At 32.3% G+C, this 26,914-nt stretch overlaps 1 long non-coding RNA gene across 2 annotated transcripts in view; it reads right to left on the bottom strand.

The window, feature by feature from the left end:
• The window catches only part of LOC139426913 (uncharacterized), a 256,631-nt gene that overhangs the window by 7,429 nt on the left and 222,288 nt on the right, over window positions 1-26,914 (bottom strand). The window contains exon 4 of one of the 2 annotated variants that reach the window (XR_015429032.1): window positions 16,362-16,412. The exons of the other annotated variant lie outside the window; for it this stretch is intronic. This is a non-coding gene — a long non-coding RNA (uncharacterized LOC139426913). Of the gene's footprint in view, window positions 1-16,361; window positions 16,413-26,914 lie in introns of those variants that run through there. 2 annotated transcript variants of the gene reach the window in all.

Genomic DNA, 26,914 nt, shown 5'->3' with positions numbered 1-26,914 from the left:
TGTTACTTCTGCCACTTACCAATACCAGCAAGCCTGCCTGGGAATCAAGCAAATTCTTAAAGCAGAGTGTGCGTTTTATCAGTGGCGCCATCTATGGCTAAGAATGTGACTTCAACCACACACACATCAAAGCCAGTTTTACAAGGAGGATTCAATCATATTTCATTCATTCATCAACAGATCGAAATATTGACCTGAACCAGAGAACGGCCAATTTCCAATTCAGTACCCACAGAGGTATTGATTTGTAATGGGAACTAGGAGAATGTTGTGACCCCGACAGATTTAACGTGCACCAGTCACTAATAAATACACTGTGATTTTTCGGCCGACTGGATTCAAATTCACATTCTCACGAACACGAGTCAAACGCTCTACCGACCAGGCTATAAGGTGCTCATACATTCCGTACTTGTAACTGCTAGTAAACTTTATGAGCAGTGATAAAATGAATAAACTCACTATGCATAAGAGACAATTGCTTAGCAATGTAGGCCTCTTTTCCTGACCTCACACTAACCTTTATTGTTACCCACATTTATGACCTTCTTCATTTAATTTTTCTGGAGTTATAATCTGGTGCCCGCACAGATCATAGATAAGAAAATTGCTTCTCAATGACATTTAAAAATTGATGAAGTTCTTGGTTAGTATACTTTTCACGCCCTAAAAGGGTCAAGTCGAAAAGAGGTCGAAATTTCGACTGCTAATAAAATGCTTATAATTTTTTTATGCAACATTTGGGAAACAACTGTAACTTGTATTGTGATTTGGCACTAAGATCCCTCTAGTTCTAAAGTTTTCGATTGACTTAATCTGTTTTTATTTTGTAAATATAGTATACACCAGAGTTGGCCGTTGACTACAGTAATCGATTACAACTGTAATTGATTACAGATAATTACAGCTATGTAATCAATTACTTGTAATCACGATTACAAGTAATCAATTACTTGTAATCGTGATTACAACTTTCGAAAAATTTTGATTGCAGCTGTAATCATGATTGCAATTTTGATTACAGTAATCAATTACTTGTAATGACGATTACAAGTAATCAATTACTTGTAATCGTGATTACAACTTTCAAAAAATTTTGATTACAGCTGTAATCATGATTACAATTTTGATTACAGTAATCAATTACTTGTAATCATGATTCCAAGTAATTGCGATTACAAGTAATCACAACAAAAACGATTACGAGTAATTATGATTACAAGTAATCAAAATATATGATTACATGTAATCATGATTACATGTAATTTGATTACATGTAATTGTGATTACTTGTAATCAAACTATACGATTACAAGTTATTACGATTGTATACTATAGTCAAATTTTTTATGTAAGTATTCATGTGTTTTCATATTTTTATGTACATAGAATGTACGCACGCATGAACGTATAATTTGCGATTCCTTTACATACAATGTATGCACAAACGTTGTTTGTACATACAATATTCATAATTATATTGTAATATACTTAATGCAATGCGCATATGCTTAGTACATATAATTATGCATTTATGATACATGTACGCATGTATGTTAGTTTGTACAAAAAGGCAATGTTTTGTATCTTTGTATACATAGACAATGTATGTATGAACGTATATGAAAATAATGTTTATGCGTTTGCATGCTTTTATGTACTTAAGTACATATATTGTTTAAATTTACGATAATAGCACGTATATACAATGTACGTATGTATATAAAATTGTACGTATTTACGTACAATATGTAAGAATGTTATTTAAAGGTGCAATATATGCACATAGTTGCGTAAATAAAATGCGTACATGTATACATGCATATTTATATGTACATCGATATATGTGCAGGCAAAGTATGTACTTATGTACAACTTACGTATGTACTTGTATAACTACATACTTCGTTAATACTTATGCGCATGTAATGCATGGATGTATAAAAAAATAGTTATATGCACAATGTACGCATGTACATACAACGTATACATGTGCATAATTACAAGTAATGTACAAATACATGCGTACATTTAAATATATGTAATTACAATATACACATACATTGTGCATACATTAAAAAAATTTATATGAGTAAAGCTATTAAAATTTGTTTTAAAATTTATTCTAAGGCATATGAAACTCGACCTCATATTTTTTAGAAAGCAAACGATAATTTTATTTTGAATTTCTAAATATTAATTCCACACATAAAATTTACCGTTTTTCTTACCATTTAAAAAATTTCTATGAATCATGCATTATGCTATAAAAAAATAAATCTGTATTGTCAAACATTTCATGAAAATACCTGAAAATAATTTTTTATTCAGAGAATTTCAAAATGATATAGAACAATTAAAGCTGAAAACTAAATTTAAACATCGTTTGATTTTGTCATTTAACTTGCTTGAGTCATTAAAAGTTAACTTACATGCATTTTATTTATTGCATTGTACACATATTTAGACATAAATGTAATGTACATATGCATACGTGTAATGTATGTACGCATGTACAATGTATGTACATACGTTCATGTATTGTGCGTACATATGTAGTACATATGGATATGCATACATGGAACATACGTGTATTGTACAAGTGTGGATACATTCATTGGACATATATACATTGCACCATATGCATAGATAGGGATAGCATGCATGTACACATGTAAAGTTTGTACGAAAGAATTATGCCCGATATATTTATGCACATATGTACTGTATGTGTACACGCACATGTACATTATATGAACATTATATGTTCATTTCATCATATGTACATTATATGAATATACATTTGTACGCTATATATATATATATACATCTGTACAATATATGCATCTCAAATGTGTGTATGTACGTACGTTATGCATGTCGAATGTATGTATGAATATATGTAAAATATAAATACGCCCAATGTACGTATAATCGTACACAAATGTATTATGCATATTTGGATACATATATTGAGCATGAACATATTATGTATATGTACATAAATGCACTGGACATGCATATCATGTACATGTATAAATACATATATTGTACATGCATACATATATTATACTGTTCATAAATAAATTGCACATGCATGCATGAGACATACATGGTACAGACAATGTATGTATGTTCGAACATGGAACATACGTTATGTATATACATGTATATACGAGTAGTTGTATATACATGCATACATGAACATAGATATACATTTTACATACACAAATATTTGCATAAAATGCATATATTCATTGTGTATAAATGTACATGTCTACATTGTTTGCACATACATACGTAATTATTATCTATATACATACGTACATATATTTTATGCCTACAATCTAAGTGTATGTACATGTGTGTGAAACTAAAATGTCTGTACATATGCACTAGATAAAATCATATGTACATACATTTTAGTTACATTCATTCGTACGTATACAAATACGTACAAAATGCAGTACATGTTAATACGTGCAAAATGTATCATTATAAAATACATTCTACTATCTACTGTAAACTATAATCATTTATAAGAAAACAATAGTCTTGTAATCGTGTACTTAGATTACATGTAATCATAATTACATGTAATCAAATTACATGTAATCATGATTACATGTAATCATATATTTTGATTACTTGTAATCATAATTACTCGCAATCGTTTTTGTTGTAATTACTTGTAATCATGATTATAAGTAATTGATTACTGTAATCAAAATTGTAATCATGATTACAGCTGTAATCAAAATTTTTTGAAAGTTGTAATCATGATTACAAGTAATTGATTACTGTAATTAAAAAATGTAATCGATTACATTTTTGGCCAACTCTGGTATACACTCGATATCTCTTAGTTTTTGGGACGCTTACAAATTTTCAAGATAGCGAGTTTCCGAAATAACAAGTTCAGAACTAAATATCCTCTTAAAGGTAGAAAAATATATTCTAAAATAATACTCTAAAATGTAGACTCATGGAACATAAGAATAACTACTATAAATTATGTATGTAATGATAGTTGATCAGGGGCCCCCACCAGGGGGGGAGGCGGGCGCACGATGCGCCCACTTAAAGCTTGGGGGGGGGAATTTTTACACCAAATAAAACGAATAGTTTGGGGGGGAATTTAGAATTTGCCCAAGAATGCGCCCAAGAGCTTGGGGGGATGGGGGCCACTGTAGTTGATTATAAGTCGAAATACAGCAATGACAATTTTATTTTTAAAATTAAGACAAAAATAGTTATGCAATAGTAAATAGAAAACAATTGGTTTGCAATTAACTTACAGTGTGATTTGCGAAAAAACTCATTTTCTATTTCGAAATTTTTTTTTCACAGATTTTGAGAAGAAACCCTTCGACATAGGCATTCAAATTAACATTATGTGGATACGTAATGCCTAGGGGAAAAATATTTTCTTGACATAACAAGATTTTTTAGACATAGAAGTTCGAGATATTGAGAGTATACTGTAATTTTATATAGTGCTATATCGCAATTAAAGCCTGTTTTTCAATGTAAAACTGCATTTTACAGTATAAATTTCTGAAGCGGTATTTTTCATGTAACTAAGAATAGACTTTTTGAGAGTTAAAGTTTTTACTCTCCATTACACATCGATTTCCTTTCCCCACTTGTCGCAGACGACAATTCCAGCGGCTTTTCTTGTAACACGTGTCCTTCGATCTTAAATCCAATAACATTTCTGGCAGAACAATGTTCCCTTGTGATACCCAAAAAAAAGAAGGAAGAAAAAATCAGATAGGATTTAGATTTTGTTCCATGTCAGTCGTCTGACAGCAAGTCCGATATTGCAAAAGTGGACATATCTTTCCCGACACGCTGGATTAGTTGCAAAGAATATTATTACGATTAGTTGCTATCGTTTGCTAAGTAAAAATTCGCTATAGAAAATGTTACAGTTAGCCAACTTCGTGTTTACGTATGTGATATTCTATTCATTTCTTTCAACTTTAATTTCAGTAATTATCAAATTTATATTTCTCCACTGAGAAAATGTACGAGTTTTTTGGTTCATGGTCGCTTCCTCAATTTCTTTCGTCCATGGAACCGTCAATTGTTTAGCCGTCGTTTGGCGATAATAATTCATCAGGATTTAGATTTTGTTCCATGTCAGTCGTCTGACAGCAAGTCCGATATTACAAAAGTGGACATATCTTTCCCGACACGCTGGATTAGTTGCAAAGAATATTATTACGATTAGTTGCTATCGTTTGCTAAGTAAAAATTCGCTATAGAAAATGTTACAGTTAGCCAACTTCGTGTTTACGTATGTGATATTCTATTCATTTCTTTCAATTTTAATTTCAGTAATTATCAAATTTATATTTCTCCACTGAGAAAATGTACGAGTTTTTTGGTTCATGGTCGCTTCCTCAATTTCTTTCGTCCATGGAACCGTCAATTGTTTAGCCGTCGTTTGGCGATAATAATTCATCAGGATTTAGATTTTGTTCCATGTCAGTCGTCTGACAGCAAGTCCGATATTACAAAAGTGGACATATCTTTCCCGACACGCTGAAATATATATAGTGAAATAATTAAAATATTTGTGGATCAAGAATCTTTGTGAAAGAATATAGAATGAGTCAATTAAGAGAACTGATACTTGACGGGCTTGGGTTACTTGAAATAGAATGGAAAGACTGCTGCCAGCGTAAAGGGAAGTCACGTTTCAACAACAAATCAGAATCGAGATACCACCCATACGTCACTTGCAGGTATCCCATTGTTTTTATTCTTTCTGTTTTAAAATGTTTTTATTCTTTTTGTGTGAAACTCCGTAAGTTTCGTTTTATCCAAGCCATAAAAAACTTGGTTCTAATCTTTAAGATATGCCTTGTTTAAACAATTGCAAAACAGAGTTACTTATATAATTACCGGTACAGGTAAATCAGGCTAGCTAAAACAAACCAACATTAAAAATTAGCATTAATAAAGAATATGCTAAAACATAAATCGAAATGCAGTAACTATAATACATTATGTAGTATTATTGATATTTTCTTCTGATATAGTAATATTTTCAAGTTTTCTAAAGTACAGGAAAAGAATTGTTTTCGTAAAAACATCAGATTCTTGGAGTGATTTGTTATGCACCAGTTTAAATAAATGACCACGTGATAATGACAAGTACGCAAAGAGTAACAACAAAACAACTCGATTCTGAATTCTCTCAATGTGGAACAATTTGAAGAACAAATTGATGCCATTTATAAATAAAAGATGGACGCAGAACAAAATCATTACCCCATTGCAGTAGTTGACTGCTTTATCGTAAATAGATTGAGATAGAAAACCAATTCCGGTTAAATGTTTTATTACATTTCCTATTTGTTCCTATTGCTCACATTATATCGCTATAGTAAACTATAAATTTTTATTTTACACATGTATTTAATTATGGATGTAGCAATATAAGCGATATTACTACATTTTTGAAGCTTTTTCGACAAGAAAAAACAAGGGAACCTCACATTTGCCTTGAAGCAAATTTTAATTTTAAACTATAAACCGTGACTATAAAACAATCAAATATAGCTTTAATATTTAAATAAAAATTACTTAGCTTTTTTTTAACAGAATAAAATCGCATTATTCTCTCTCGTCTACTTCTTATACTCAACTTAGATTTATTATTTGCTTATATATTTTATCGTAACCGTGATATATTTTTGTTTTGTGTACTTGGCAGCTTCGATGCATAATTAGTTGTGTTTATGTACCACGTGGCTTCGCGCCTGTATTAGTGTTAAGTCTCTGTGTGAATATATATCGTGAAATAAATCTTCGTAAAAGAATTTAGAATGTGTCACTTACGAAAAAGGATGCATGGCTGACTTGGCTTACTCGAAATAGAATGGAAAGAACAGTTACTAAAATAAACAAATGCCACGTTTCAACAACTAATAAAAGGTGAAACTATATTCTCATAATTTATGTTGTTATTTTTTTCACATTAGGGCATAAATTGGACAAAATATGTTATGATCTTTAGCAGATTTCATTAAAGTGATATTAAATCGAATCAGAAGAGAGCTTACAAGTTTTTAACTTGGAGACAAATTAAATTATATCGATAACCCCCCTCATCACTTGGAAAGTTTTTATTTCCATCTGAGTCAGTTTTCCGCTTTTTTTCTGTGATATATAACTGCCAGCTAAATTTGATTAATGTCACTTTTTCTAATGGCTACAAATTCACAATATTTCACCATATCATTCTCATATTTCAAATGATATTTTTTTTCTCGTATGAAGAAAGCATTTTCGAGATCTTTTATTTGATATGAATAAATGATCCCATAAAAAGCTTTTTATGATATAAAAACAGTCGCCAAAACAGACAGCCAAATGAAAAAAATATTTATCTAAGTTGAGTAGATACAGCAATGGATATGAAAGAAATATAAGGGTAACCTGAGGGATCATTACGACCCGAAAATAAGTGGGAATAGGACAGTGCATCATAGGTTTGGCAAACTTGGCGATCGCTAAGGGCCAACAAAATGTAGAGCCGGTAAAAGAACTTATAGTCAACAAAAACTCAAATCTTAGTTTGTTTGTTTGTTCTTTCCCACTTTTTTTCGAGTCGTGAAGTTTTTTTTACATGTCCAAGTGTTTATATTTTTTCATTATTTTTACAGACTAATTATATTTATATATTTTTTCAAGTGCATGCAGTGTGTAGTTCTATTTGATTATAATTTTTGTTATTAAAAAAATTTAATTGGAGTGGCAAGCTTAGTGATCGCCAAGGGGCCGTGAAAATTTTTTGTCGGAAGGAAAAAAAAATAAAGGAAGGGAAAAAAGGAAGAAAAGAAGTTGCTTAATTCATGATCTAATTCCAGTTTGTTTTTTTCGCTTACGTTTTTTTTCCTTCGTGTGCATCAATTTTGTTTTGATTTCATTGTCCTTCATAATTATTATTTTAGATTTTAATATAATATATAAGTTTTAATTTTCGTACTATTTATACATATATTTTTTTAAATGTAAATACAATATTTAACCTCAATATTTTATAGCCAATAGATGTTTTAATGGAATTCGAAAATACATAAAATCTAATGTAATCCATAGAAAAACAAAATTTTTATTATATAAATCTCTTTTAAGATCAATTTTAACATATGCTTTTGAAACCTGGACCCTATCTTGTACGGATGAGGTTATGTTGGGTACCTTTGAGAGAAAGGTCTTGCGAAGTATTCTTGGAGGAATTGAAAAAAATGGTGTGTTGCTTAGAAGAAAAAATTTATAGCTATTTTGCTTATATAATGAACCTGACCTTTTTAATTTCGTTAAACAACAGAGAATAAAACGAGCAGCCCACGTTATCAGAATGGGTGAAAACCGTACCACGAAAAGTTTTCAATGCCAGACCAGTTGGCATAGGAAAAAGAGGCAGGCCGAATTTGAGATGGATAGATGGCATAGAAAAAGACCTTTTGGTCTTAAAAACTAAAAACTGGAAAAGGCTAGCAGGAAAAGGTTAGCCTGGAAAAAACGTCCTGAGAAGGCCAAGACCTACTCTGGGCTGTCGAGCCACTGATGATGATGATCGTTAACATTATTTGAAATTGATATATAAAATTTTTCTTATCCGAGTCATAACACTGTTTTTATTCGCCAAGGAAAATAAAAAAAAGCCATAGTTTAAGTAGCTTAGGGAGAATTTATAATTTTAAACTACATATAACATAATTGCAAATTTTTATGGCCCCAGATAATGCAGCAAACTTTTTTAATTTCCGCATAACTTAAAATTTTTTAAAACATTTTTTGCTATATTGAAAATGAAACTGCATTGAAAAATTAGTAAGGCAAACTATCATGTTTGCTCTCATTTTAGAAATGTAGAGTATTAATAGTTAAAAGTGTGTTAACACTTGGAATAAAAATAGACGAATCGTAATACACCAAAACAAAGAGAGGGAAATATATGGAAACAAAATAAGGAAATAAAATAGGAAAAAGGCCAATAGGGGATATAGGATTGGGGAATTTATTATTTTTAAAAAACTACTCCTAATAAATTATATTACTAATTTATTTTTAAAACTTTTAAATTACCGTAAAATGAGGTAACTTTGTGGCAAAAGAAGGTAAACATTTGCCACACACGTGTTTTAAAGTCATCTAGTTAACTTATTATTGTTTCATGATATGCTTTATCAAGAAATAAAAGAATTAAAACAGAAGAATAAAATTATTTAAAAAAATAAAAGTATTAACAGAATTCCTTCAAAATAATCGAACACTTCTTTTCACGAAGATCAAAAATTAAAAACAAAGATTGCCATTTAAAAATAAAGAAAAATTATCTGTTCTCCATATAATATATGCTAGAATGATGCTGCGAAATTAGGCTGATTACTATTCGAATATTTTTTTATTTGGTGCTCCTTCGCCAGAAGAAATGATTAACTATATAAAAATCAAAATTATTTCAGTTAAACTCGATCAAAACTCGATTGGAAAAAAATTAAAATAAGTTTTAATTCTATTAGTTTAGAAAGAACCAATATTCTTAGAGCTGATTTTATAAATAAGCTGGAGCTGACGTCATATAAAAATGACGTGTTAAAGTTTCTCCACATAAGTCAGAAGGTTAATAATAGGCTCCGTATCGCACATCGAATTTGTTGAAGTATAATTCTTTCTGGTCTAAATCTTTTACTCAACTTATATTTATTATTTGTTTATGTATTTTATTGCGACCATGATATATTTTTGCTTTGTGTACCTGGCAACTTCGATGCATAATTATTTTGCTTACGTTTCACGTGACTTCGTGCCTGTCTATGTGTTAAGTCTCTGTGTAAATATATAATGAAAGAATCTAAATCTTTGAGAAAGAATCTTTCTGAAAGAGTTTCTAACGTGCACATTACGAGAATGGATGCTTGACGGGCGTGGCTTACTCGAAATAGAATGGAAAGAACAGTTGCTAGCGTAAGCAAATGCCACGTTTCAACAACCAATCGGGATCGATAAACCCTCACTCCGTCAATTGGGTATAATATGAAAAAAACACAACTACTTCGATTTAGTAGGAACAGCATATGACGCAATGCTAAACGAATGGAATTTAGTTGTTGTTTATTTAGTTATTGTTATCAGTAGTTGTTGTTATTTGTTTTAGTTGTTGTTGTTTATTTAGTTGCATTTAGTTTCACTAACTTTTCTTTATAATGCAATAAAATCTGGCCAGCAGCTATTTAAACGATCGAACACTTCGTTTGTTTATTTGTGGCTTGAAGTTAGGCTCGCAGAAAATGCCGTTCATGGGTTAAATTTAGTAGGAACAACACAACCTGTGACGTAGGCTATATTATACCCAATTGCAGGTATCCCTTTGTAAACGTCAAAACCGAGATTTGAAACGTCATAAAATGCAAATGTTCCAACTGGTCAGAATGTGAGTCGCTTTTAATTAAAGGCAATTTTTTTTTCTGTGCTGAGAGAAACAGACCTGATAGCTAATACAACTGCGATTTGTTTATTAATTTAATATTTTCGAGGAATTTTTGGTCTATGTTCATGATACGATTGCGTTTACATTTGATTTGCATGTTTCGTTGCCAATAATTTTCATCGTATGGTAACCCTATTACTCTAGGGAGTTAAGGGGAAATACTTGTTTTAAACAAATTATTACAGAAATTCTAAAAAACCGTAATTTTTATTACTCAATCTTGTATTGACCGTGATATTGACTATGAAATCGTAAAAACTACATATATATTATAAATAATAATTGGCACCTCTGTAATAATGACCAAAAACAAGAAGACTAAGTTCAGCAGCCCAATCGGAACATCAAATACTAAATATCTGTTAACATGCATTGAAACTAATTTTGTAGGGAGACAATCTAATTCTATTCAAATTATTTTGGAAAAAAAACACTGATTTTGATTTTTTTCTTTAAATTTCATTTTATTATGAAGGATTTTTTAGGAAATAATAAAGTATATTTTACCCACCATAAAATATTTCGCCAAAGAAGTTTGAAAGCAACTAGCAAGTTGTGCGTTTTCTCCTAAATATGTCTTCGAAATCTTGCAACTTTTTTTTTCTCAAAAGAATATTTTACAACGATTATTGAGATTTTTCAGCTTCGTTAGATTTTAAACCTCTCTTTCAAAAGTCTGTTTTCTAATAGTTCTAATTTTTTTCGTCTCAATGTTTACATTCATCTCTTCATTATTCCTAATAACTATATTTAAATACTGATGTTTGCTACAGTTATTGGTTAGCCGAGGAAATCTATTTTTTTTCGATTGTTAAAAGTATCTGCAGTTCATGCAAGAGATAATTTATACTCAAATAGTACATTAAAATACCAACATTTGCCAGTACTTATTAATAACCGATACTCTGTTATTCATGACCGATATTAAACAAATGTTTTCGACAAATCAACATTTAAGCGATCCTTCAAAAACGAAGTCCGATTTCCATATAAATACTGAATTGTTATCGATATAAAACATTTTATACTAAATAACACTTAAATAGCTATAGTAACGTTTCATTTTTTTTCTGATTAATTTAAAATCACACTTACATTCGGGCAAAATTTTGCTTGTCGCATAAATTATCACGTGTACAGACATGAAACAAATTTGCTTACACCGGTAAAAGAAGTGCACTTAAATTTAAAAAGAATTAATATTAAAGCACAGAAGTAACACTTACAAACGTAAGGAATACGGAAATGAAGATCAAGGCAGGCTGCAAATACACGAGTGTAATCGGGTATCTTTTCAACTACTGCTAACTCACATTTAATCCTGCGATATTTAATTAATTGGTTAAATTAAATTAATTTAACCAATTGATTTAATTAATTGGTTAAAATAATAAACCAATTTAGAAGATAGGCTTATTATTTTTGGTAAGATGGTACGTAATTTATTTACGTCGCACTAAGAGCTGCACAATGATGCACACGATGGTCTGGAAAACATCCCTGAGGATGATCCGAAAACATTGACATCACAATTTTGACTCTGTAAAGCAGTGTTTCCCAAACTTATGACTTTTGCGTACCCTTTCTAAATTTTTCGTAGCTCTGTGAACCACTAATAAAAATGAACGTATTTTTAACTGTAAAAAAATTGCACTAAAGTTAAAAATCACAACTGGCTGTTGATACCACTAATTATTAACTGTTAACTCTGCAAAAAATAGGCGATAGAAAAATACGTAATCATAAATTTGCATGGCTAACTTTATTTTTAAATAAATTTTTTTGAAATTTTCGTTTGTTGCAAGATATTTCGCATAAGAATGCGTACTCCCGCTTAATTGTTCCCGTACCCCTGGGAATACGCGTACCACATTTTGGGATACACTGCTGTAGAGGGAATGGCACGCCCACTTCGGTTGCCTGATAACCTGCACGCGAAGTCGAGCAATTTACGGTTGAACAGTTTAACGAGAACCAATACTGACAGCCCTCGGTCCCTACGTAGACTGATCCAAATGGTCACCCACCCGCTCACTGACCGCATCCAGTGAAGCTGGAATTCGGTGATCTGCTACGATCAGTCCACTGCGGCTTCTTGCGATATTTTCAATTTTGAAGTTAGGTTTATTATTTTCGGTAAGATAATTCAACTTGAAGTTGGGCCGTGGTCGTCCAGTGGTAAAAGAATCGGACTCCGGTCCAGAAGGGCCGGTGTTCAATCCTCGACTCCGCTAAAACCCATCGAGTAAATGCAATATACGTGCTCGTAAAATCTGTTGAATCGAAAGTCCTGTGATCGGTCGCTGTACCATGGGATTAGGGATCTGGAGAACAATTCCTTCCCCTTAGGGCCGGGATAGCCTGGTTGGTAGGGCACTGGACTCATGTCCAAGAGTGCGTGGGTATTATCTAACATATTAATATATAATAATAATCTATCCTTTTCCTTCAGATTTATGTCTAAAATAAGAAATTGGCATCATAAATGAAATCCCTTCTGTAAAGATCAAAAGGATAAGAATTGTGATGACTAGTCTTCGAATTATACTCAGGGTTGTTTCGCCAATAGCCCATTGTGCAGCTCTTGTGTGACGTAAATAAAGTACCTATCAACTTAAAGTTAGTTCACACAAAGCCTAGGTTCTCATTGAGCGCTGATGGTGCCGTCATTGCGTATTGCGATATCTGCGAAGAAAAACGAGTGACATAGGTGTAGACGTTACTTTTACGTAGGTGTTTGACGGAACGGGTTCGAATCTCTGCGATGACTGGTCGATTCGAATTACACATCCGATTTGCACCGACCACAGTGCTGACGTAAAATATCCTCAGTGGTAGACGGATCCTGGGTTAGAGTACCCTTGTTATCGGGCAAACCGTGGGAGGGTTTCGTAGCTTTCTCTCCATGTTACGCAAATGCGGGTTAGTTTCATCAAAAAGTTCTCCACCAAGGCAAATTTGTCCCAATCCAGAAGACAAAGTAACTCCTGGATCAAAATCCAGCAGTTCCTTTGTCTTTTGGATAGGGTTCAAAATTACAAGGCTACGGAGTTGAACATTAGTAGTTGTAAACCCAAAAAACATTGTTCGGGTGTTCAACGACGATTATAAAACAGAAGTTGAAAAGTACTCAAATGTGTTTAGTTACAAGAATCTCTAAAAAAAAGGCAGACTAACGTGTTTAAGGTCAATTGAATGTTGGAGTCTACCGATTTGACAACAGAAACTAACTCTTGAATCATTGACCACTAAGACAAACGTAGCAATTTATATTTTCTACCATATGGAATTTGAACAATTTAAAAACAAATATTTAGAAATAATGTACGAAATTGTTACACATAATGGGAGAGAGAAGGTGGCTAAACTCTCAATAAGGCTGTCTTCCGAAGGCCCCGTCGTAATATGATAGTCGGAAATTATACTTTTTAACGAATAATATGCTATTTTTATAACTGCTGTGTGAGTTAGCAACTGTTACTCAAAACTGTTAGGTCAAGTTTAGCCTATCTAAAGCTAAGCGTGGAGGTAGCGGGTTCGAATCCCGCCGTAACCCTGATGTATTCTTTGTGATGTCTTTCTCTGAATTGTTCTATCTGTATTTTCTACTTGACAATGACTTATAAGCCTATATTGAGCACACAAGTCAGCAAATGTATGTAATTTCAATAAAATAAAATAAACTATCTAAAGCGCCAGCGCTGTCTGCGATTGTTTTAAAAATGGCGCGAAACGTCATAGAGAAAAGCCACAGTTTTGTGAAAAGGAAAAGCGATTGTGATCTAATTTTTCAATATTTAAAAACTGACTTCATTGCTGCTGCTGCATTATCTGGGCTCAAAAAAATTTGCAAAAACTGAGAATACGGCAGAGACTTTGATAATTTTCATCTAGGTGAAAAAATGTCGCCAAATTAGCGGTTTTTGAAAAAAGTTTAACTTTTAAAATATTTAAGTTATTTGTCTGTTCTAAAGCTCAGATAATTCTTCACGGCAAGATTAGATATATAGTTTAAAATCATCACATTGCTTCAAGTGTAAATCACCGGGTTTTTCTGTTCTCCTTGGCGACTGAGCTTCGAAAAAAAAGCGTTAATGGAATTTCCTATTGTATCAGAAGGTAGTTAGCTCAACAAGGGAATTAAGAAGCGAGGCGATATTTTCAATTGCAATAAAGTAGTAGCGAAATTCTTTAAACCAATTAATAACCAATTAATTTAACCAATTAATCTTTTTAAACAATCAATAACACGATTAAACGTATGAATTTTGAACTGTTCAATAATTATTTTATTTTTTTTATTTATATAGTATCAACCGATATTTATACAAAATTTCATTGAAATGTTTTCAGTTCAATATTTCTCGAAATCTGAAAAATTCTTTAAGATTTGAACATCAATTCAGTATTAAACACGTCTTGATATTTTTCATTTTTACCCGTTGGCTAAATGGGTGTTGTTTAGGATTTCATGGCGTGCGCTCCTTATTTGGATGTAGTCACACTTTTCAACTGTGTTCAAGAGTAATAGTAAACAATGCGCATGCGCCATTGCTTGGCGACAGCTGCTGTTAGATAATTATTTTAGAATTCTTTTTTTCACTTTTAGTATTGTTATGTATTAAGTGGGTGAGTTTATTTTTGAGATACGGGACCAGAGAGATCCCATAACGAATCAGAAATTCTAACCTACAGTTTAAACTGGATCGTTTTCAATACTAATTCAGGTGAAAATCACAAATAAAGAGGGTAAAAAACTGTTTGACTTGGTACTTAAGGTTAGAGTAGCAGCAAGAAAAAAAAAACGATGCAGGGCCTAACTTTACCATTACATTACCTAAAATTACCATAACAACAACCATTTCGCCAGTTGGTAACCTGTGATCGCCTTTCGGCCATCAGTTTTTTTAAAATTTTGAATCTTGACATTTGTATTACTTGATAGCTTTAGCAGTTATCAATGTTTAATTTAAGATAGACAAATTTATTTTTGTTTGATGAAAACTTTAATATCAAAAACGATGTTTTATAATGATATATACATTTAAAAAAATTATTCAAACAAAAATACTCAATCACATTTTATCAGTTAATTTAAAAATAATAATAATAATTAGCGAAATTAGGAGAAAATAGAATGCAACAAAAATTATTACTGAAACACTTTTGGTTGTGAAATAGTTAATTGTAATTTCATTTTTAAAAATTTAAATTACCACTATTTTCTGTTTTTTTTTTTAAATCTTAATTAATGACAAGTGCTTTTGTTCTGCAAGTAAAATGCACTATACCAAAAAACGAAAGTTCTTTAACTTTGACAGAATAAACAATAAAAAAAAAAGATTTTAAAATAAATGGTTAGCTAAGAAACCCTCCTTGTTACAAATTTATCATCTTTTTTTCAAACCTCTTAATTTCCGGGCATTAAAATAAAGAAAACAGTGTTCCCCTGTTTCTGTTTTTTTTTTAACGTCCTTAAAAAGTAAGTTAAAATAAAAGGTCAAAAGGAAGCCAACTAATAATTCTGAAAATTAGGTAGAAAGAAATAACCCTTTTTGAATTGCGCTGTCATACAAGTAAGAGAAAATATAAATTTAAAAACCATGAAATCAGATCCCTTTTATAAGATGGAAAATAGTTTTATTAATTTTTGTACGACAGATAAATTCCTGCAACAATTCCAGTAAATTATTTTATATACTTGATTTTAACTTGCTTGGTTTTTCTCCGGTTACTCTATTAGTGATTTAAAAAAAATGAGTTTATAAATTTAAGTTTCTGTAATGAGATCTTGCAATAATAATTTTTTTTATTAGTCATTTATTAAAAAAAATTGATCAATACTCAAATAAAGTTGTAATATTGATTCTTCTCTTTCATACTACAGCCCAGGTGCATCCTGAAGAGATTTCATTGGAGTAAATAAAATATCGATTAATTATATTTCATTCAGACTATTGTTAATATATAATGTCTTTAGCAATTCAAAAATATCTCTACAAAAAAATCAGCAAATTACCGTTTTGAAAGGAGATTAACTGAAAGTGTAAAATCTGAGGCGCGTTACTTATGAAACTAAATTATACGTTTTATCAGTAAATGAAAAAGTTCTTCAGAGTTCTAAAGCCTTTCAATGTGTACAATGAGTCTAAAAAGCATGAGTCTAAAAAAAAAAAAAGGGGGGGGGAACTGAATAACTTTTGATCTAATGACCAGATTCCTACGCACTAGGATTCAATCTTAACGATTCGAGGGCTTCACCTATTAATTTTTTTATATGATAATTAATTTGTGCAGATGATATTTTAACATTCGAAATCAGACAAACAAAAGTTTTTCCCCGTAATAATCATACCTTTTTTTCGACTAACAACAGAAATCATTCTTTCACTTAATTTTTGACAAATTCTAAAGAGATATATATAACTACTAGACTCAATGGCGCGACAGCTCATTGAGGGTCAAGGCCTACTGTTTTCCTGACCTTGAGCCCTGGGGTGCAGGAGGAGATGTTCCGGTTTGGTGGTGAGCTGGGTGCAGAACCCCCAGCGCTTAGTCCCCAAGTATGTTTGGTACTCCTTTTATCGCAATGTCTATGCAATGGCAATACCAATGGCATGCATATATATATATATATATATATATATATATATATATATATATATATATATATATATATATATATATATATATATATAAGTTCAAAATGAAGAATAAAACAAAGAAAAATTATAGACATATGAAAAAAAGGGGGTGGGAAATAATAAGTAAAAAAAAAAAAAAAAAAAAAAACAACAAACAATATTTTATTTTTTTTAAAAAAAAAAAAAAAAAAAAAAAAAAAAAAGAAGTGAAATGTTAATTAAAAAACCGGAAAAAAAGCCGGAAAAAAAAGATATAATCTTTTCTTCAGCCCACACGATTATATCCGCAAAACAGAGTGCTTTCTGATATTGTATCAATAAAGCCAAAGCAAAATATATTAATACAATAGTGTGAGGAACACTCAAAAAAATTTTTTTTATAAAATAACTACGTAAAAATAGATCATAAAAAGTAAATATAACATGTAAAAACAGATAATAAAATAAAATAAAAAGAAAAAATAAAATAAAAAAAAAAATAAAAAACATTAAAAAGGGGGGACTATAAAGCGAGTAGCAAAATCATAACAACTTACTTGGACAGTTATTTTTCAAGAATGATTTAAAAATGCTTTCGCAGAAAGATTGCCAGATTACAAAATATGAAAACAAAAGATGAAAACAAAAGCGCAAATTGAGTGTAACAAAAGGGTTCTAAAGTGTCGTTCTTAAAGTGTCGTTATATATATATATATATATATATATATATATATATATATATATATATATATATATTAAGAGAGGTCTTCAAGGAGCACAATGCATAAATAGAAATTGTAAGATTAAAACAACTACTTTAAAAAATCTCTGGACTTAGATAAGTTTTTACTGAAAGCTCCAGTTTCTATCTTTAAAAGTTCATACTTCCTTTCATGGAATAATGAATATACTTCAGGCATTTTTACATCCAAATATTCCAAACTGACTTCTTCTTTTTAATTTCAAGTGCTTCTAAAAGTTCTTAAGAACTTAGGCAGTAAAGAGCGAGGATTAGTATAAGAAGTCTTTAAAGTAAACGAAGGACTTAAAAAGACAAACAAGACGATATATTTTATTAGAATATTCATTTTTCTTTTGTCCAGTACTGATTGATAATGAGAAAAAATATTACAAGGGTTCGACAAAATAGTGTATACACTTCTATACTTACACATTTTTTTCAAGAAATATATAAGAATTTTTATAAGAACTAAAAAAGTGTTTAAGTCATACGAGTTTTCCATACATATCAATTAAGTTTGAAGCTTTCAGGGACTAGCAATAAATTGTAAACGAAAAATAATGTTTTTTAACACCTTATGCCAAAAAATACAGCGATAAGCTTTAGAGTAATTTTACAGGGTTGCCACTCAAATCTGGAAAAAAAATTCCCTGTGCTAGTGTTTCCCTGTGCTTATTAGTTTTAATCGCTGGAAAAACAGCAGAACATAATGTTATAGTAAATGAAATAGTTTAGTAAAGCTGAAATATCATGGTTAAATATCCCATAGATTCTGCTTTGAGTGGTCATAATTTTTTACAAGACAAGAATAGAAAACAAAATTTCCTGTATTTTACCAGTTTGTAAAGAAAAAATCAAAATTCCTTGCATTTTCCCTGCTATTTAAGGTGATTTTTAAATTCCCTGTATTTTACACGTTTTCCCTGTTCTCCCTGTGGAGTGGCAACCCTGTTTTAATTAATAATAGTATTATTTTAAAATTTGAAAAAAAGTTTTTCAAATTTACGCAAGTTATGAGTATTCACAAATAACGATAATTTAAAACTCGAAAAAACTTTTTTATTTCTGATATTTTTAGGTTCTTCTTGAGGTTCAGTGACAGAAAGACAATTATAATGAAAATAAAACTTAAGCGTGCATTGATCACATTGTTTACAAAATCCTTTTCATTAATAAACACATCAAAAAAATATTTTATATTCCATATTTATACGACTTTTAACATGTTTCTTATACATTCCTTAGTTTTTTGCCAGTTTGTGAGGAGAAAAGGGAGCAAGTTTCGAAAATATCTACGAAATGCAAGCAACAGTTGACAAACTTTCGTGCACAATTTGAATTAAAGATCAAATATTTACCAAATAAACAGTAAAGTTAAACGTCATCAACATACAGTGGATTGTTTAAAAAAATTTTTTTTACCCATTTTCGGCCAAAGTTGCGTAAACGACTTAATCTGTAAATTTTTGCCAACATTATAGAATTTGCTAGACTTTGCATAATATTTCAGGCTTAAATTATGTTAAAATATTTACTATTTCCTAAAGTACAACATAATATAAGTACTGCATAATATTTCAGTCTTAAATGAAATTAAAATATTTGCTATTATCTAGAGTACAACAAAATAAGTACTGCATAATATTTCAGTCTTAAATGATGCTAAAATAACCGCTATTATCCAAAGTACAACTAAAAATATTTAAGAAAAAAAGGAAAGGAACTAGGATTATTTTCAATCCATGAAAGGAGTATTCTATATTTAATAATCTACCTGCCAAATGAAAAAAAAATAATTAATGCATATAAAAATATTTTATTTATAAAACAGCAAAATCTCGGGGATATTTCCGTATCGTGATCTGTCGCGCCAACTACAATCACCAAAGTTCCAAATAGATTTTAAACTTGCTAATTTTTAAAAAAAAATATGTAGATGTTTGCCCGGGGGTGGCTACGAGTTATATCTTTCGAGTTTGTCCCTTTCTGTGATGTTTTTTTTTAGTTTCTCTCGGGCCACTGCCCGGAAATTGCCAAGACTTGGCGATTATTCTGTCACAGATCAAGATACGGAAATCTCCCAAAATCTCAAGGGGAAAAAAGCAATATAATTTCAATCACGAGAATCAGTAAATTTTAAATTCCTTTATATTTAAGGCCCCAAAAAAGATTAAAACATGTTTTGTTAACAAACAAAGCTATGATTCTGATAAGCTAAGAATTTGTAGCTACACTTCTAGTCTATCCACATGACGCTTAGTAAAATCAGTTAGAATCTACATTTTTTTAGAATCAAAAAGTAATACTCATAGTGGTAACATTACTTGAAAATTAACAATTATATATTATACTTCATGATAAAAAACTTAGTTACGTACTTATAACTTTTCCAAAAATCACAACCTGTCACGTGTCGTGTACTTAAGATTTATTCCACTATCAACTAATTTAAATATACTTCTAACAGTAAACAATACTCTAAACGTAGTAATAACATTATTATACAGAATAATAAAAATTTAGTCGTACACTTCACTTTTCTGAAAATTAATTATTTAACATAGAAGGAACAAGCTCCGACTAATTTTTTTTCGTTTTCATAAGCTGCTGGGAGTTAAGTTGAGGTATTTATTAAAACGCTAAGAGTGAATAAATTAGCTTACAGCTTAGCTCTCTTAATTAGAAGGAAATTTGTTATTAGGTACAATATATTTTTAATACATATTTATTTTTAATACAGTTAAAATGACCTTATTTATAGAATTTATATCAGTTAGCTTTTTTTTTAGCAGAACAATACAATCTGATAGTTTTAAGGGGCCATTTTAAGTGTCAAATAATGATGCGCAGGAAAAAAAAAGCAATTTATGATAAATGAAATAAAATTAAAATGAATAAAATTGGGAAACTTATAGTTTGATCCTTTTTTCTGGCAAATTTAAAGACAAGATCGATTACTTGACTGCGTTTAATTCGCGAAGTTCAGTATTCATTGAAATAAATGTGAGAAACTTGTTAAATAAAAGCATAATCATGGAATGAATTTTAACTAAATTGCTTTGAATTATAACTAAAGAATAATATAATATAGTATTTATTGTACAATATAAACGCCAATTTAAATTTTAACTTCTTTTAAAAGCAATAATGAAAGTGAAAGTTTGAATTTCCCTAAATACGATATTTAACTACGATATTTTAACTAACGATAATTTAACTACGATTATTTTGAACCACAGAAAAGGGCCGTGGTTGAAGAGTGGTTAGAGAATCGAACTTGGAACCGGAGGGTTCAGGGTTCGATTCTCGAATCCGCTAACACCCACCGAGTACATGCAATATACGTGCTTGTAAAATCTGTGGAATCGAAAGTCCTGTGGTCGGTCGCTGAGCAACATCATGGGTACAGGGATCTGGAGAAAATTTCCTTCCTCTTCTGATCTTTGTCTAAATTGAGGAATTGGTCAACCCAAATTTGGCACGTCTTCGGATCATCCTCCGGGATGTTTCCCAGACCGTCTCCAATAGTCCATTGTGCAGCTTTCGTGCTACTTAAATAAAGTACCCTTAACCACAAAAAAAATTTCGAAGCTAGGCATGAAATTTCAAAGTACTAGCCAGACTAAAATTCCTGTTCCCCATTATTTTTACAAATATCTAATAACTTTCAAAATGTTAACAGATGTATTATAAAATACTTTTTGGTGACCAAAAGTATAAAATAATATAAAAATGAAGAACTAAAACTCGTATATTGCTAAAAAAAAGCTTCAATGGTCCCAATGTTATCCACGTACCATTTTTATCAAAGGTAACTATAGCATTCATGTAATCGACAACCAACCTCAGCTAGTTTTGTAAATTCGAGGTTTTATCCTTGCTCTTACACTACCTCACTCACAGTACCAAGTAAAATAAGTTATCAGGAGGTGATAAGCCAACACCTCCTAGAAGAAAGAAGGCCTCAGCGCAGATCAATTTAGTAGTCCGAAGTAAACTGCGCAGTGGATGAAAAATACGAAAGATGTCACTGCGTTCGGACTACTAAGCTACGGAACTGTGGCGAATACGAAAGATATGTCATTACGTTTGGACTACTAAGGAATCAAATTTCTTGTTTACGGTACCCCACGCTGAGCTTTCTCTTTTTAGGAGGTATTGGCTAAGCATGGTTGTACACTTATTACTTCTAGAAATTTGCTGTAATCGTTGATCAATACCATAATCGGACAACCCTTCGTGTATTTAATAAATATTAAAAAAAATAGTGCATGGAGTCCCTCCGCTCGGAAGAAGTTAAACCTCGCAATCTGCGACGTTAATTGTAAAAGAATCAGTAGTCGTAGAAGGATCACTGGTTCTATTCAACGACTCTTTTTCCTGCTCCGCTCGCTGCCGTGCTCTGTAATCACGGTAATATTGTGCATTTTTCCCTCCTGGACCTCTTGAACCAGTGGAAGTGCTTGTGGTTGCCTCATCGTCTCGCCCTGGAAAATGTATTTGTATTAATAATGTATGTGAATGCGTCATAATGTAATTTCAGAAGAGAAAACCTAACAATCAATTGATATTCACAAGAGGCGTACCTTGACATAACCTTAAATCCGTCGCATTGTCCGTGGGATTGTTTTCACTCATTTTTTACATTTGTTATCCACTAAATTTGAAAATAAAAAATACTACCCTATTAAGTTATATGTGTATCAAAACAAACTAAAAAAAAGTATTTATAGAAAAACAATACTTTTATTATTTTTATGCTAGTGAGAACCAAAACAATATGGAAATGAATGGGGGAAAACTGGATCCTACAACGCGATTTCCCGGCTAATAAAAATGTAGCGTTAAACGTTTAACGCAACCTTGTTGGAAGTCGCATAAGAAGTATAACTTCAAAAAATACTTCATATATTTTTACAACAGTTTATACACACTATATACACACCGAAATATTTTTTTATTCTATCCATTAAAGAAACGCAGAAAGACAAAAATATAATACGCGTGTAACTACTGTAACTTCACAGCTGGCCATGTTTAGATAAGCGCCGTCATTACGCGAAAGTGAATCGGCCTTAACTATTATAATACATGATTTTAAATAAGGAACTACTTTTACATTTAATTATTTATTAACATCTATAAATAAATAATTATTGTATAACATCAACGGTTTTAAATTTGAAAATATTTTATAAACTAAATTGTCGAGCTAACGATGAATAACGCCGATTTCACTGTCAAATATATCGTCAATATAGCTTACAAGTATTTTCTGACTAGCTAGATCTCTTTATCAAGAATTAGATTATTATTGTTGTTGTTGTTGTTAATTTACGTCGCACTAGAGCTGCACAATGGGCTATTGGCGACGGTCTGGGAAACATCCCGGAGGATGATCCGAAGACATGCCATCACAATTTTGATCCTCTGCGGAGGGGATGGCACCCCCGCTTCGGTAGCCCGACGACCTGCGCGCGAAGTCGAGCACTTTACGGTAGCACAGTTTAACGAGGACCCATACCGCACACCCTCGGTCCCTACGCAGACTGATCCAAGTGGTCACCCACCCGCACACTGACCGCAGCCAGTGATGCTTGACTTCGGTGAACTGCTGGGAACCGTGTCTTATCGATCAGTCCACTGCGGGACATTAGATTATTAGAATTATCGGGATTATTATCTTCTTTAATATTCCTAAGATTATCTTTACGAATATGCAAGAGCAGTTCACCACACTCGTAGTTTATAAATGTCTTTACGCTCATCTAGGTGCAGTTTAAATGCTTCCGAAAGGGCTATTTTCACTGCATAGTAAAAAAAAATCGCATATTTCGAATTCGGAGATGCAAAGCAAAACCTAATTGAACGCTTTTTTGGGGGTTGATATTTTTCACCGATCAGATTTTCTTTGCTACTTTAGTACTTTAATTTACGACGCACTAGAGATGCATAATGGGTTATTGTGCAACGGTCTGGGAAGCATCCCTGAAGATGATCCTAAGACATGCCATCGCAATTTTAATCTTCTGCGGAGGGTATGGCTTCCCTGCTTTAGTAGATCGTGAAGCCGCGCACTTTACGGTAGAACAGTTTAACGAGGACCGATACCACGCACTCTCGGTTATTACACAGGCCGATCAAAAACGTCACCCACTCGCTTACAGTTTGCATCCAGTGATACTTGACTTCGGTGATCTACTGTGAACCGTGTCTTTACAATCACTGCTGGACGCAATTTAAAGGAAAGCGCCTTTTGTTGATTACATATCTAGCATGCCTGATTATTTCCATTGTCTCTGCAAACGGCGACCAAAATTACCTGTCACTATTATCAAGAGTAGTGGTGGTTCAGGGTATAGAGCTTTCGCCTTCTAATGAGGTGAACCTGGTTCGGATGTAAGCGATAGTCACACGAATTCTGCATGCAGTTCGCATTGACCACAGTGCTGACGTAAAATTTCCTCAGTGGTAAACGGATCATGGGTTAGCCTTGCCGTTAGGCTAACCATGTGAGGGTTTCGTGGTTTTCCTCACCATATAACGTAAAGCGGGTTAGTTTCATCAAAAAGTCCTCCAGGAAGGATTTCTCCCAATACTTGATCCAGGAGTTCTCTTTTCTTCTGTATTGGGTTCAAAATAACAAGACTACGGAGTTGAACATCAGTAGTCGCAAACTCAAAATTGGGTCTGCTGTTCAACGATGGCTATAAAAAATGACCCCAAAAGATGTTACTCTTCATTTTATTTTCTTGAAGCAAAAACTTGTTACAAATGAGAAACCTGTCTTTCAAACATTTGTGTCGTCGACAATTCTGCCTTTTTAACCCAAATTTGGGTTTACGACTACTAATGTACAACTCCGTAGCCTTGTAATTTTGAACCCAATTCAGACGACAAGGGAACTCCTGGATCAGTACCCCCAGAGGTATTGATTTGGTATGGAAACGTGGTCTTTGCGACTCGACAGACTTAACTTGCATCAGTCACCATTTACTACACGGGGAGTCCTCGGTCGGTCAGGAATCGAACCCACGATTTCTTGGACAAGGACCCTGCACCCTATCAACCAGGCTGTCCAACCGGCATTAAACGCAGATTTATAATGAATAACTTTTGCCACTTTTTATTTTATTTGTAAGAATATGAAAACATCGAAAATGAGTCTAGTCATTCCTAAAAGTATGCCCAAACGTCAGTGGCGTAGCTAGGTAACCAAGGGCCCTGGGGCAAATTAAAAAATGGGGCCCCACTACTATGTAAACTGATTAGGTTTTATCAAATAAAAATGTGAAATATACAAATAGTACTTTAAAAATGCTAAGCTACTTAAGCTCTTTTTTGCGCACTGCAGGGCAGGTATTAAAAATATTAAACAGTAACAACATAAATTACAATTAATACTTGGTGTAGGTTTGGCTAATAAAATGAAATAGAGAAGATTCAAGGATTTATTATATAAAGGTCGGGCCTACCAACTGACTAAATAACAATAATATTTACAATTTTTTCCTAGCTTCAGTTTTCGCAAAAGTATCAATGACTTCGTTTAAATCCTGGCTTGATGCGGTTTTGTTTTCAATTGCTATTAGCGATAAATGTCGGAGTCGAGTTTGACCCATATTATTTCTTGAATAATTTTTTATTATTTTTAATTTGCTAAATGACCTTTCAGCTGCTGCAGAAGTGACAGGGTCCCGCAGTGGACTGGTCGTTAAGACACGGTTCCCAGCAGATCACCGAAGTCAAGCATCACTGGCTACTGTCAGTGTGCGGGTGGGTGACCACTTGGATCAGTCTGCGTAGGGACCGAGGGTGTGCGGTTTTGGTCCTCGTTAAACTGTGCTACCGTAAAGTGCTCGACTTCGCGCGCAGGTCGTCGGGCTACCGAAGCGGGGGTGCCATCCCTTCCGCAGAGGATCAAAATTGTGATAGCATGTCTTCGGATCATCCTCCGGGATGTTTCCCAGACCGTCGCCAATAGCCCATTGTGCAGCTCCAGTGCGACGTAAAGTAACAACAGCAACAGCAACAGAAGTGACAGGAATTGTAAAGAATAATAACATTGCTGTAAATACTTCCGTTAGGTCTCATTCTAGCACTCCATATTTGCTCATTATTTCCTTACATAATTGATGAACAGTCCATGCTTGAGTTAGTGGAGGTAAAACTAGGTGGTAAATATTAATAAATTAAAGTGAAAAACTAGGGCCTATTATATCTGAATATTTTCTTTGGAATTCGTCACACTCTTGTAATAAAGTTGCTTCATCAACATGTAATAAAAATGTTGCTGTTAGAAAATCGAATGTATGAATGACTGCACTCATACCAATAAAACGGTATCTAATTTCTGTGTCTAGTACATTATTGAAAATCTCAATTTTAAATATTTTTTCTCGGTTTGGAAATCGGTGATCAGCAGCTAATTCATCAAAATATTTTTTTAACTTTTCTTTGCCTTTTTTCTTGAAAATGGGTATCAATACCATATTTTCTTGCAGTTTCACTAGCTTTGCACTTGAATAATTCGAAATCATTTCTATAAATTTGCAACTTTACTTTGGTCTCTGCTAAAACTTTACTCGCCTCGCCCAAATTGATGTCGCATTTTTGTACAGTTTTGGATGCATAATTGATGTCGTTCAATACACTGTGCATGAATTCGCAAAGCAACACGAACTCGAAATTTAGCATTTTTGTTTTAATACTCTCTGCTTCACTACGCTCATCTTTATTAGGACTCTTTAGAACTATTTCTGATAATGCTTTGATAATATCAAAATAACGAAGTTTTATTGCAGATATCGTATTGACACTACTGGACCATCTAGTCGGATTTAGTTTTTTAGAGTGGTGTCCGATTCGCCAGTGAATTTTGACACTAGATCCCAACATTTGATGCTGTTTCCGAAAAAGTTATACAAGTCTTGCAACGTTGCGAAAAAAATCTGTATTTCCACACAACTGCTTACAGCATTATTTATCATCAAATTTAAATTATGAGTGGCACAATGTACGTACTCTGCGTTAGGC

This window comes from Parasteatoda tepidariorum, chromosome 9 (genome assembly GCF_982258835.1).
Source record: "Parasteatoda tepidariorum strain Cologne lab strain chromosome 9, Ptep-v5.0, whole genome shotgun sequence".
Classification (NCBI taxonomy): domain Eukaryota; kingdom Metazoa; phylum Arthropoda; class Arachnida; order Araneae; family Theridiidae; genus Parasteatoda; species Parasteatoda tepidariorum.
This window is presented reverse-complemented; position numbering and strand designations above follow the sequence as displayed.